The sequence below is a fragment of the Elaeis guineensis genome, chromosome 1 (assembly GCF_000442705.2).
Source record: "Elaeis guineensis isolate ETL-2024a chromosome 1, EG11, whole genome shotgun sequence".
Taxonomy (NCBI): Eukaryota; Viridiplantae; Streptophyta; class Magnoliopsida; order Arecales; family Arecaceae; genus Elaeis; species Elaeis guineensis.
The window spans coordinates 119207881-119219205 of record NC_025993.2 but is presented as its reverse complement, the minus strand read 5'-3'; the positions used below and the strand labels follow the sequence as shown (position 1 = coordinate 119219205).

Genomic DNA, 11325 nt, shown 5'->3' with positions numbered 1-11325 from the left:
ATGGAACCTAAGGTATGTTCTCGTAAGTTTCAAGCAATAAAAATTCTTTCTTTAGATTCATATTTGTAGGGAGTATCATTAATATGCTTTACCTGCAGTCTCTAGTTGGAGGGGAAAATGAAGCAGCAAAATTGAGTTCAATACTCAGATCACCACTCCCAAATCAAAAACCAAATAGCATGATCATCAAGGTAGGTGCCTCTCTCTTATGCTCTTTTCCCTAATCTTATTTCGTAAGAAGTATGCCTATTTGAGATCTGATTTATATTGCAATCTGATTATGGATCTGTTGGGTAGATGTCTGGCCAGGACATCACCTCTCAAGATCTTTTCGATACTGCGCGATGCAGCAGGAAAAAAAAAAAAAACAAAAACAATCAAAATACGTAGATGAGCCAAAAAAAAGCTCGCTTCCATGAGGCATGCAAACTTCATTATGAAAAAAAAATTTATAAGAGGAGATCTCACCCTCAATCCTCATATACCCAATTTCTCTCTCACAAAAAATTCTCCCTCACAAAAGTTCTATCTCTAGGAAGACCCCCCTAAATCCCTGAAGTGACCGCTGTCTGCTGTCCAAGAGCCTTCTGCTCCTTCTCTCCACAGCGTCACGGTCTCTCTCTCTTCATGGGCTTAGGCTTTTCAGTGTTGAAGCCCGTCCGCTGCACAGGACCACCAGCCGAACCGCAAGACCCACACACCGTCACTATTTCCTTGATCAGGCCTATTTATAGGCTTAAAACACGGGTTAAAAATCAATTAGACTCGATTAAGGACTCCTGAGAACATTTGGAAGAGATCTGGACCGTTGGATCATCATCGCAAGCCTCTCAGACCATCCGATCGCATGCCGATACATGGAATAGTACCGTGGACCTCACAAAATACGTGGAAAATGCCTATGCGGTCCACAGACCCGACCGTAGATCGCCCGATCCATCGTGGACCGGATAATCGACCTAATGAGCCCGTGCGGGCGTGCGCGTGGGCCTGGGCCAGCCCACGCCCGTGCGCCTGGGCCCGAGCCACGCCCCTCACGCTCGTGCTTGGGCCAGCCCGTGCACCCCGCGTGCTCGGGCCTGTGCGCCCGGGCCTGGGCCGGGCCCCCTATTGGGCCGCGCCCTGCGTGCGCCCAGCCCGTGCACTGGCCACGCTTGGACCATGCACCACTGCCTGCGGCTGCACCACCGTCGCTCCGCGGGCCCGTCGCCGGCCGCCGACGGTCCTCCGTCGTCTCGAGTTTCATGCTGACTTCAAAAGTACGTATCTCCTCTGTCTGAGCTCCATTTGAGGTGATCTTGGTCTCGTTGGACTCTATTTTTTGTTGCGAACCTCGTTGTAGGCTCAATGTAGATCGAATCTTGAAGCATCAAATCTAACAATCTCCACCTCGATTCGATATTCGATCTCCTCCTAACTTTGAGAGCTTTTGGATCTCCTCGACCCCATGCCCTGGGGCAATCGCCTGCTGATCATGGATGGACAAACATGAGAGTTAAGCCAGGCCGCTCGATCCCATCTCTATCGTATGCTGTGCTCTTCCTGACCTGAAACCTGCTCGGGGCATCATCCTACAGTAATAGGAATCTTACATTGTGACGTCGCCTCTCATCCTCCCGAGTCTCCTGTCTCGTGCCTGATCCACTTTTATCTGGAGCTCCACCTCACTCTAGGCTCCGTCTAGCTCTTGAAGCTCCACCTCGCACTGAGCTTCCTATAAGGTAATAATGTCCTCTGCTTCCCTTCTCCTCCAGCATAATTCTATCGCCATATAGCACCCTCAGGATTCCTCCACCAGCTACCGTTCTGTAGTCTCTCGAATTCAGTTTACTCAGTGAGATAAGATTTCGTTTGAAATCGGATATGTATCGGACCTCTCCCAATCTCCTTACTATACCATCATGTATCCTCCAGCTGACCGTCCCGATGCCTCTGATCGCACAGTTTGATCCATCCGACAGATAAATAGTGCCCTCATTATTCTCCAGGGAGTCAAACTGCTTCTCTCTGCAACATACATAATGGGTGCATGCAGAATCTAATATCCGCTACTGAAAAGAAGGAGATACCTCATCATATATCTCCAGGATATCTCCTTCTGAATCACTGCCAGCCGTCGCCACAGCGGCCACCGTTCGATTTTTGAGTTGAGGGCAATCTCTAGCTAGATGCCCCAACTCCTTACACCAGTAACACCTAGTCTTGCTAAAGTCCCTCCTAGATTTGGACCGTCCTCGTCGCGATCTCCTGTCGCTCCATCTACTGCCTCCTGCTCCTCCAGAAACCACCAAAGCTGAGCTATCGCCACCTAAGCTCGAAGCTGGGTTCTCCCTCCTGAGAACTTCATTCTGGAGTATCGCCGCGATGACCTCGTCCATCTTGATGGTGCTCTTCCTCACTAGAAGAGCAGTCACCAAGGACTCATACGAAGGTGGAAGCGACGCTAGCAAAACCAGTGTCCTGGTCTTCTCCTCAACATTTTCGCCAATGCTGAGGAGGTCGGTGAGGATCTTCTGAAGTGACTGAGATGCTCCTACACGTTCTGTCCCTCAGTCATCCACAGCTGATAAAACTACCTCCAAAGAAAAAGAGCATTGGTGAGAGATTCGCCATGTATAACTCCTCGAGCTTCGCCCACAGCACCGTCGGAGAAGTCTCGCTAAGCACATGGATCACCACCTCATCCGCTAAGTACATACCGATGGTACTCACCGCATGCATCTATAGCCGTTTTCAATCCTGCACCTCCATGGTGGTCGGTTTCTCCTCGCACAAGAGAGCATCAATCAACCCTTGCCGGATGAGCACGTCCTTCACCCTTACCTGCCACACGAAGAAATTGCTCTTTCAATCAAACTTGTTGATCTTCATCTTGATTGATCATGTCTTCTCTATCTTCAGTCTTACTCACCACCGCTGCAATCTGTGTTCTTGTACCGCCTCGCTCTGATACCACTTGTTGGATGGATGTCTGGCTAGGATACCACCTCCCAGGACCTTTTTGCACCGTGATGCTGTGGAGAGAAGGAGCAGGAGGCTCCTGGACAGCGGACAACGGTCACTTCAGGGGTTCGGGGGTTCTTCCTAGAGAGAGCTTTTGTGAGGAAAAACTTTCTGTGAGAGAAAAATTAGGTGTACGAGGGTTGAGGGTGAGATCTTCTCTTGTAAATTTTTTTTTATAGTGAAGTTTGCATGCCCCATGGAGGCGAGCTCTTTTTTGGCTGATCCACATATTTTGATTGTTTCTATTTATTTTTTTTTCTTCCTGCGGTATCACGCAATACTAAAAAAGTCTTGGGAGGTGGTGTCCTGACTAGATATCCACCCAACAGGATCAAAAAAAAAAGTATGTCTGTGTGAATTCATCCCTCCCCATATAGTTGCTGAGGTGATATTAACACTCCATGGTCTCGATCTAAGATGGTCGGGACCGATAACTCCGAGCGAGATGGAATACGTGAGCAAGTATGTGAAGGGAAGGAAATATTTTTTCTCCAGAATGCCCAGGTTGCATCTAAAAATTTTTTCTAATGTTCTACTTATTTGAGGATCAAATTCTTACCTGAATCACAATGGAACCAGAGATCAAATATCAAATTATCTGATATAAACCTTCACGGAGGTCTGGATATGCAGACTCTCTACTTTGCATGCACGTCAGATGCCGCAGGAAAGCAGGATAAACTCCAATCCAATTGACTTCACAACTCAATTAATCGAGGGATGAGATGTGATGGTGTGACACCTCACACCAGCAGGTGGGATACCCAAGAAGGATCCACGCCCAAGGAGAGAAGGCGGCAACAAAGGGAGAGATATAGAAGATAGAGGATCTCTCTCTTCACACGTCTGTCTCTCTCTCTTTTTCTCTTCTCTCAATTTGATTTATTTGCTATTCTATTCTCTTCTCTCATCTATAGGTAGAGACCCTCTCTATTTATAGATGATTTTCATGACCCAATGAGAAGAGGACTCTTTATTCAAATTTGATTTGAATTGGTCCAATACTTATGAAAGGACTCCTACATGAGATATAATTGCCATCACTTATGACATCCACTTTGCACCCACTCCCACACCCACTTGGGACGTCCCAAATAAGCACCAAACTAATTTTTGGTCATACTTCATGAGTGGATATTTCCAGTGCAAGTAGGAATACTTATATCTCATCCAAAACAGATCCGATTCGAAGCTGGTTCGAAATAATTTCGAAAGGCTGTCAATCATAAACTCTTTAGAACTTTTTGTACCAAGTCTAACTTAGATTTTGGATCTATTTAAGTTTAATTAATTCAGATCTAATATAAAATTAATTAGTACTTAAATTCAATCTTTCATATATTCTATGGATCATAGATAGAAATTGTTCATCCCCGAGATTGAATTTGAACCTCATGTGTAGTGCTAGCTAGACATAGTCAATTCTTCAATTTCGTTTGACCCATAACTCAATTCTCAATTAAGTTAGCTTATATGTTCAATCAAGTCAAGTACTTCTAAATTGGACATCTAAATATAGGTCAATTACTTTCTACTTTATCTGACTTGTGTGCGTGATTTCATAGGTTCAAACACTAAGTCGGTAGCACAGAAATTAATTCCTACACTAATCGAGATACCATCTAGTAATGATTTCCAACATCCAGATAGGTCAAATTATCGCAAAGGAATATTTCAGAACTCATACTCATGGTTACCGCATAATTCATCCTTTTGACTCTGGATGCTCTAGGATGGTCTCAGGTTAACTGTTAACCAAAATTGCTTCATCTACATTATATTTCAACCTTTCAAATTTATCTCATGGATTACCCTGATCAAGGCTTTACTAAATTAAAATATAGTGATACATCAACTCCAATAATCCAGATAGGTCAATCCCATCTTGATCCACACACAAACTTCACAAGTACTTGACTTTACCCAGTAGCCTTCCGTCACTGCATTAAAAATTCAGATAGTTCGGCACCAAAGCACAGTGAGTTGCTTGCAAGTCACTATGGTGATCTCAGGTTTGAAGAATATTTATACCCATGTGTTTCGCGAGCAGCTCTTGACAGCAGAACGCTCAGCAGGTGAGTCACTTATTCAGTGATGATGTACCCTTACATCTCACCTGTATGCCATACTAATGTCACCACACTCTTTGGTTAAGAGGATAACCAATCTATATGGTACACAATGACCTTCACTCGATAAACGTCATCATCCCATAATGACGTATCATTTGGTCACGAACTTATTTAAGAACTATACGATAAATCCTCTCTTTATCATATACTAGCATAGTTCTAGGGACTTCATCACAGTACAAGAGTTCAAGGAAGATGTCACTTTGTGATGAAAAAATATCAAAATAACTATTATTCAATAATCAATAATTCATATACAAGGATGAACTCAATCGTCACACAATTGATTTTAGGATACAATTCCCAACAACTTTCACTTGGACTAAAGTCAATCAGGGCAGTATCTTATACCCATCTTCTATTTGAAGTCATCGAACTCTTTAATCTCGAGAGCTTTAGTGAAGGGGTCGGCTAGGTTCTCCTTTTCGTCGATCTTCTGAAGCTCGACATCATCTTGGTTTAATATCTCTCACACTAGGTGATAGCGGTGCAGATATGTTTAATGCGATGGTGCGACTTAGGTTCTTTCGCCTGAGCTATGGCACTGGAGCTGTCACAATACAGCAAGACAGGACCATCAATGGAAGGTACAACTCCCGCTTGATAATAAATTTTTGCAACCATACCACCTCTTTTACAGTATCTGATGCAGTGATGTATTCTGCTTCACAAACAGAATCGGCCACAATATGTTGCTTGAAACTTTTTCAGCAAACAGCTCCTCCATTCAAGGTAAATACGTAGCCCGACATGCTTCTACTGTCATCACAATCTTACTGAAAACTAAAATCAGTATATCCCACAAGTTTCAGATCAGAGTCTCCATAAATAAGCCATTGATCTTTAGTATTTCTCAAATACTTAAGAATTGCTTTTGCAATCTTTCAATACTTCTCATCCGGATCTGACTGGTACCTACTCACTACCCCTAGTGAATAGGCCACATCCGACCTCGTATATGTCCTAGCATATATGATAGATCCCACTGTCGAAGCATATGATATTCTACTCATGCACTCTCTCTCCTCAGGAGTTGTCAGACAATCCTTCTTGAAGAGAGTAATTCCATGGCCTATCAGAAAATAGTCTTTTTTAAAATTATCCATGTTGAACCGCTTCAACAAGGTGTCAATGTACGTGGATTGGGACAATCCAAGCAACCTTCTAGATCTATCCCTATAGATCTTCATCCCTAGGATGTAGGATGCTTCTCTCAAGTCCTTCATAGAAAACTGTGATGATAACCATAGCTTCACACTCTACAAAGTCGGAATGTCATTTCCTAGTAACAATATGTCATCCACATACAGTACAAGAAAAATGACCACAGAATCGGAAGCCCATTTGTAGATGCAAGGCTCTTCTCCGTTCCTAATGAAGTCATATATTTTGATCATTTTATCAAAACGTATGTTCCAACTCCTCAATGCTTGCTTAAGTATATAAATTGACCTTTTCAGCTTGCACACTTTCGACTCGTCTGTGGATATGAACCCTTCAGGTTGTATCATATACACTTCTTCTTCCAGGTCTCCATTAAGAAAAATGGTTTTGACATCCATCTGTTAGATCTCATAATCTAAGTATGCAGCGACAGTAAGCATAATCTGGATGAACTTGAGCATTGCCACAAGAGAGAATGTCTCGTCATAATCAATATTATAACGCTGATGGTAATCCTTAGCAACTAGACGGACTTTATAGGTCTCTATCTTTCTGTCTGCTCCTCTTTTTCTCTTGAAAATTCATTTACATCCTATGGATTTTATCCCTTCGGGCGGATCAACTAGTGTCCAGACACTATTGATCTCCATGGACTCCATCTCGGACTTCATGGCCTCAAGCCATTTTTTAGAGTCGGGCTTTTGCATGGCCTCTATATAGGTGATCGGATCTTCATCATTCTTATCAAGTTCAATAGGATCACCGTCCCAGACCAAAAAACTATAGTATCTGTTCGGCTGTTGCAGTACTCTACCAGATCTCTTTAATGGTGCCTCTACTGGCTTTGGATTCGATTCACCAATCGAACCTAATTCTGTATGTGTCAATTTTTTCACCTCATGAACTTCATCAAGTTCAATTTTACAGGCATTAGATCCTTCACCAAGAAACTTCTTTTTCAAAAAGACTGTCCGACTGCTGACAAACACCTTTTGTTCTGCAGCGAGGTAAAAGTAGTATCCTTTAGTTTCCTTTGGGTACCCTACGAGCAAGCATCTATCAAACTTTGGTCCAAGCTTATCTGTCTTTAAATATTTGACATAAGCTGGACACCCCCAGATCCTAAGATGTGAGAGCACCGATTTACGCCTAGTCCATATCTCATATGGAGTTTTATCGACAGACTTGCTGGGCACTTTATTCAAAATATAGTAGGCAGTCTCTAGAGCATATCTCCAAAAGAATATTGGCGACTGAAAAAGTCCATCATGGATCGAACCATGTCTAACAAGGTTCGATTCCTCCTCTCGGACACACCATTATATTGTGGTGTTCCAGGAGGGATCCATTGTGAGAGAATCTCATTCTTTTCCAGATATGTCAGAAATTCACTGGTGAGGTATTCACCTCCTCGATCTGATCGAAGGATCTTAATACTCTTTCTAGTTTGTTTCTCTACTTCAGCACAGAATCATTTGAACATTTCAAATAATTCTGACTTATGCTTCATAAGATAGACATATCCATACTTCGATAGGTCGTCTGTAAATGTAATGAAGTAATAGTATCCTCCTCTGGCACTTATGTTCATAGACCCATATACATCAGTATGTATTAGACCTAGGACATCACTGGCTCTTTTATCTTTTTCTTTAAAAGGTGACTTAGTCATCTTACCAAGTAGATAAGATTCACAGGTAGGCAATGATTCACAATCATCTATCTCAAGAATACATTCCTTGATCAACCTGTCAATCCTATTCTTGTTCACTTGATCAAGCCTACAATGTCAAAGGTAGGATCCCCTGACATTATCTATTTTGGGTGTTTACTAGGTGTGTACATTATACTAACAGGCCGTGATATTATGTATATGCCATGTTTTAATTGTCCATGCATAATTGTAGTATCATTTATAATGAGATCACAAAAATCATCCTTTATTATAAACTTGTAATCAAGATTGGCCAAAAAACCTATAGAGATGACATTCATCGTAAAGGAGGGACAATAATGACAATCATCTAATATGATACTATTGGACTTGAAGATAAGCTACAAAGTTTTCAAGTCAGAACTGGAACAAGCTTCCATCTCCAACATTAAGGAACCGCTCACCCTTTCAAAATTTTTTACTTACCTGCAGTTTCTGCAATGAATTGCATATATTAAAGGACTTCTGGTATCCAATACCCAGGTAGTAGTATCACAAACAAAGAAATTACAAGGTGTTATCATATAAATACTTGTGAAGCAACCACTTGCCTCTTTCTCTTGTTCTTAGGCTGTTTGGGTCAAGGTGGCTATATAAGCAGGATAATTTTTTTTAATAACCAGCTTCTTACAGAAGAAGCACTCTGCCTGATACTTGTCAACTTTTGATGGTTTGCTCTGCTTGGGATTGACAGCATGAAATTTTTGCACCTTTTTCTTCTTTCCTCTCTTAGAGGATCGACACCCTGAGATGAACCTCCTACTAAATTCATGGCTCCTTTTGGAGCTGGTGATCCTTCTCAAAAGTCTGTAATAACATAACAAATCATGGTAGTTTACTGTAGGCTTCATCATTTTATAATGACTGAGAAAGGTAGGTAGGATTTCGATAGCGAATTGAGGATAGCATCCTTACCTAACTGTTCGTGCAACGAAAAGCCAAGTTTGCTAAGGCGTTCAATCTACTCAATCATGTATAATACATGATCGGTGACTGAAGCTCCCTCTCACATACGGCATTGAACACTGTGCAGGAGGTTTTATGTCTCTCCGCATCTTCAGGGGTGCCAAAGGACTCATTCAACATTTGAATCATCTCCTAGGCTGCGCATCCTCGAACTTACGACTAAGTTCATCGTTCATAGCTGCCTCATCATGCAACGCACAGTCATACGATCATTGAGCAACTTCGTGTAAGTGTCTCTCACAGCACGAGAAGCATTAGCTGCAGTTCTTCAGGTGCTTCATCCGTAAGGACATACAAAATCCTCTCATACTCCAGTACGGTCTTCAACTTTCGATACCAGCTATCGAAGTTGGGTCCGGTGAGCTTGTCGCTGTCCAACAGTGAACGGAGGGATAGTGTGTTGGCCATAACTAAAAAAAAATATTACCTATTAGTATATGAATTATTTTTTTTAATCCGAAGATATGGATTTAGTCTAAAGGTCCTCCATTATTTTTTGCGAATTGGTAGCCTCTACCTCCAACTCGAGAAATTACATTAATTTCTTAGCGGGTACTAAAATCCACACGGACTGCATTCGGGTCTGAGTGTGGCTCGACCAACCTAGTGCATTCATGGATAGGTTCATAACCAATTATTTCTTCAAACAACTTCTAGCATTGGTTTTGCCCCAACTTTCCTTCAGCAGGCGTGTGGCACCTCCACTGAAAATCCTAGTTAGGTCCAACCATTAACATGACACATCAAGTGCATCCAACAAATGGATGTTCAGATCCGAGTGTGGCTCGGCCAATTTGAGCATTGATCTGAAGGTACATCATGATGGTCATATGATGAATGATAATTCTAATACATAATAGACACCAGCGTGTGGCACCTCCAATGCCTGTTTGAAATATTGGACTCATTATCACACACCTTAATAGGAGGCAATGATCAAGTTATCTCATAACTTTATCACTTTATGGACTTAATAATTTAGAAGATTTGATTTTATTGATCTAAGAATAAAAGAAGAAGTCGACCTGCAAGCTGCAAATCCTTCCACTGACTTCATCAAGTCATGTAAAGGATTAAACACAAGCTGATCTAAAGACATCTAAATCAGTCACACTGATTCACCTTAATGGCATGGGTCTGCACGAATCGACTAGTGACCTAATCAAAACATAATCTACCATATTGACAGATAAGTGAGATCAGCGGAGGAGATCTACCCTTAACTCACTATAGATGCATCTAGGTGAATAGCTCCTAATTAAAAATTACTTGATCGAATTTGCAAACTTATCTTAGAACTAACTGATTAATTAGTTTCGATTTGGACATCAAAAGATTCGGACTCAACCACGGAGCCATGATCATGATCATTTATTAGGGTTAAACACATGGACTTGATCAAACTTCAACTATTGAGATTGGTTTAGAGAAATACTGACCTAATCTAATTCAACACTTGATTAGATTTAATTAATTTCTCTACTTGGTCCATATGTGTTCCTAACCCTAGATCTAACCCATTAAAAGGACCTGATTCATACTAACCCTTTGCTCATCATATTATGTGGTTCTTAATGATCTTCAATTTTCAATTTTAGATCATTCAAATTTAATTCAAAATTAAGTGTGTGAAATGTGTGTTTCAGTTTGTAGAACTATTCTACAAGAATTTAAGTGAAGCATACCATATATTTCAACACATGAAAATAAATTTTTATAATATATTTAATAATTAAACATACATAGGTATGATCTAAACTTCATTCATATATCTCATGTATCATGATAATTTTAGATCAATACCAATTACATCATATGTAACATGTAATTCAGATCTAAAATAATTTTATATCTAAATTTTATCCTATTATAATGAATCATAAATATTTTAGATCTAATCTAAATATATTTATGATCAAAATAATACATAAAAGTCTGTCACTTTTTTTTTATGAAACTGGATCACAAGACACCCCTACACATCATAAGAGAACCCATCGAATAGGAAAAAAAGATTAATCTCTTCAATCTCTTATGATTGGATGGTCTGGTGATCTCATCAATCTGAATACTAGGCTACTAAGATCTAAAATCTAATTTCATATATAATTACATCAACATGCAATTATTGACAAAACTATTTTATGTCTTGAACAGATCTTTGATCTCATCAATTATGTTCTTCATCTAATTCAATTAGATTTGATGTATCGTATATATCATATCAAATCTAAAATTATTTATACTGATTATAAAATATTAATTTTAGATTTAATATCAAATAAAAAAATAATTAAATATAAATATGAATGCATAAGAAATTAATTTTTGATAAAATCTATTTTC

The 11325-nt window shown here is 40.5% G+C and overlaps 1 pseudogene; it reads left to right on the top strand.

The window, feature by feature from the left end:
* LOC105037352 (uncharacterized) overlaps window positions 1-11325 on the top strand; it is a 45553-nt pseudogene continuing 34228 nt past the window's right edge.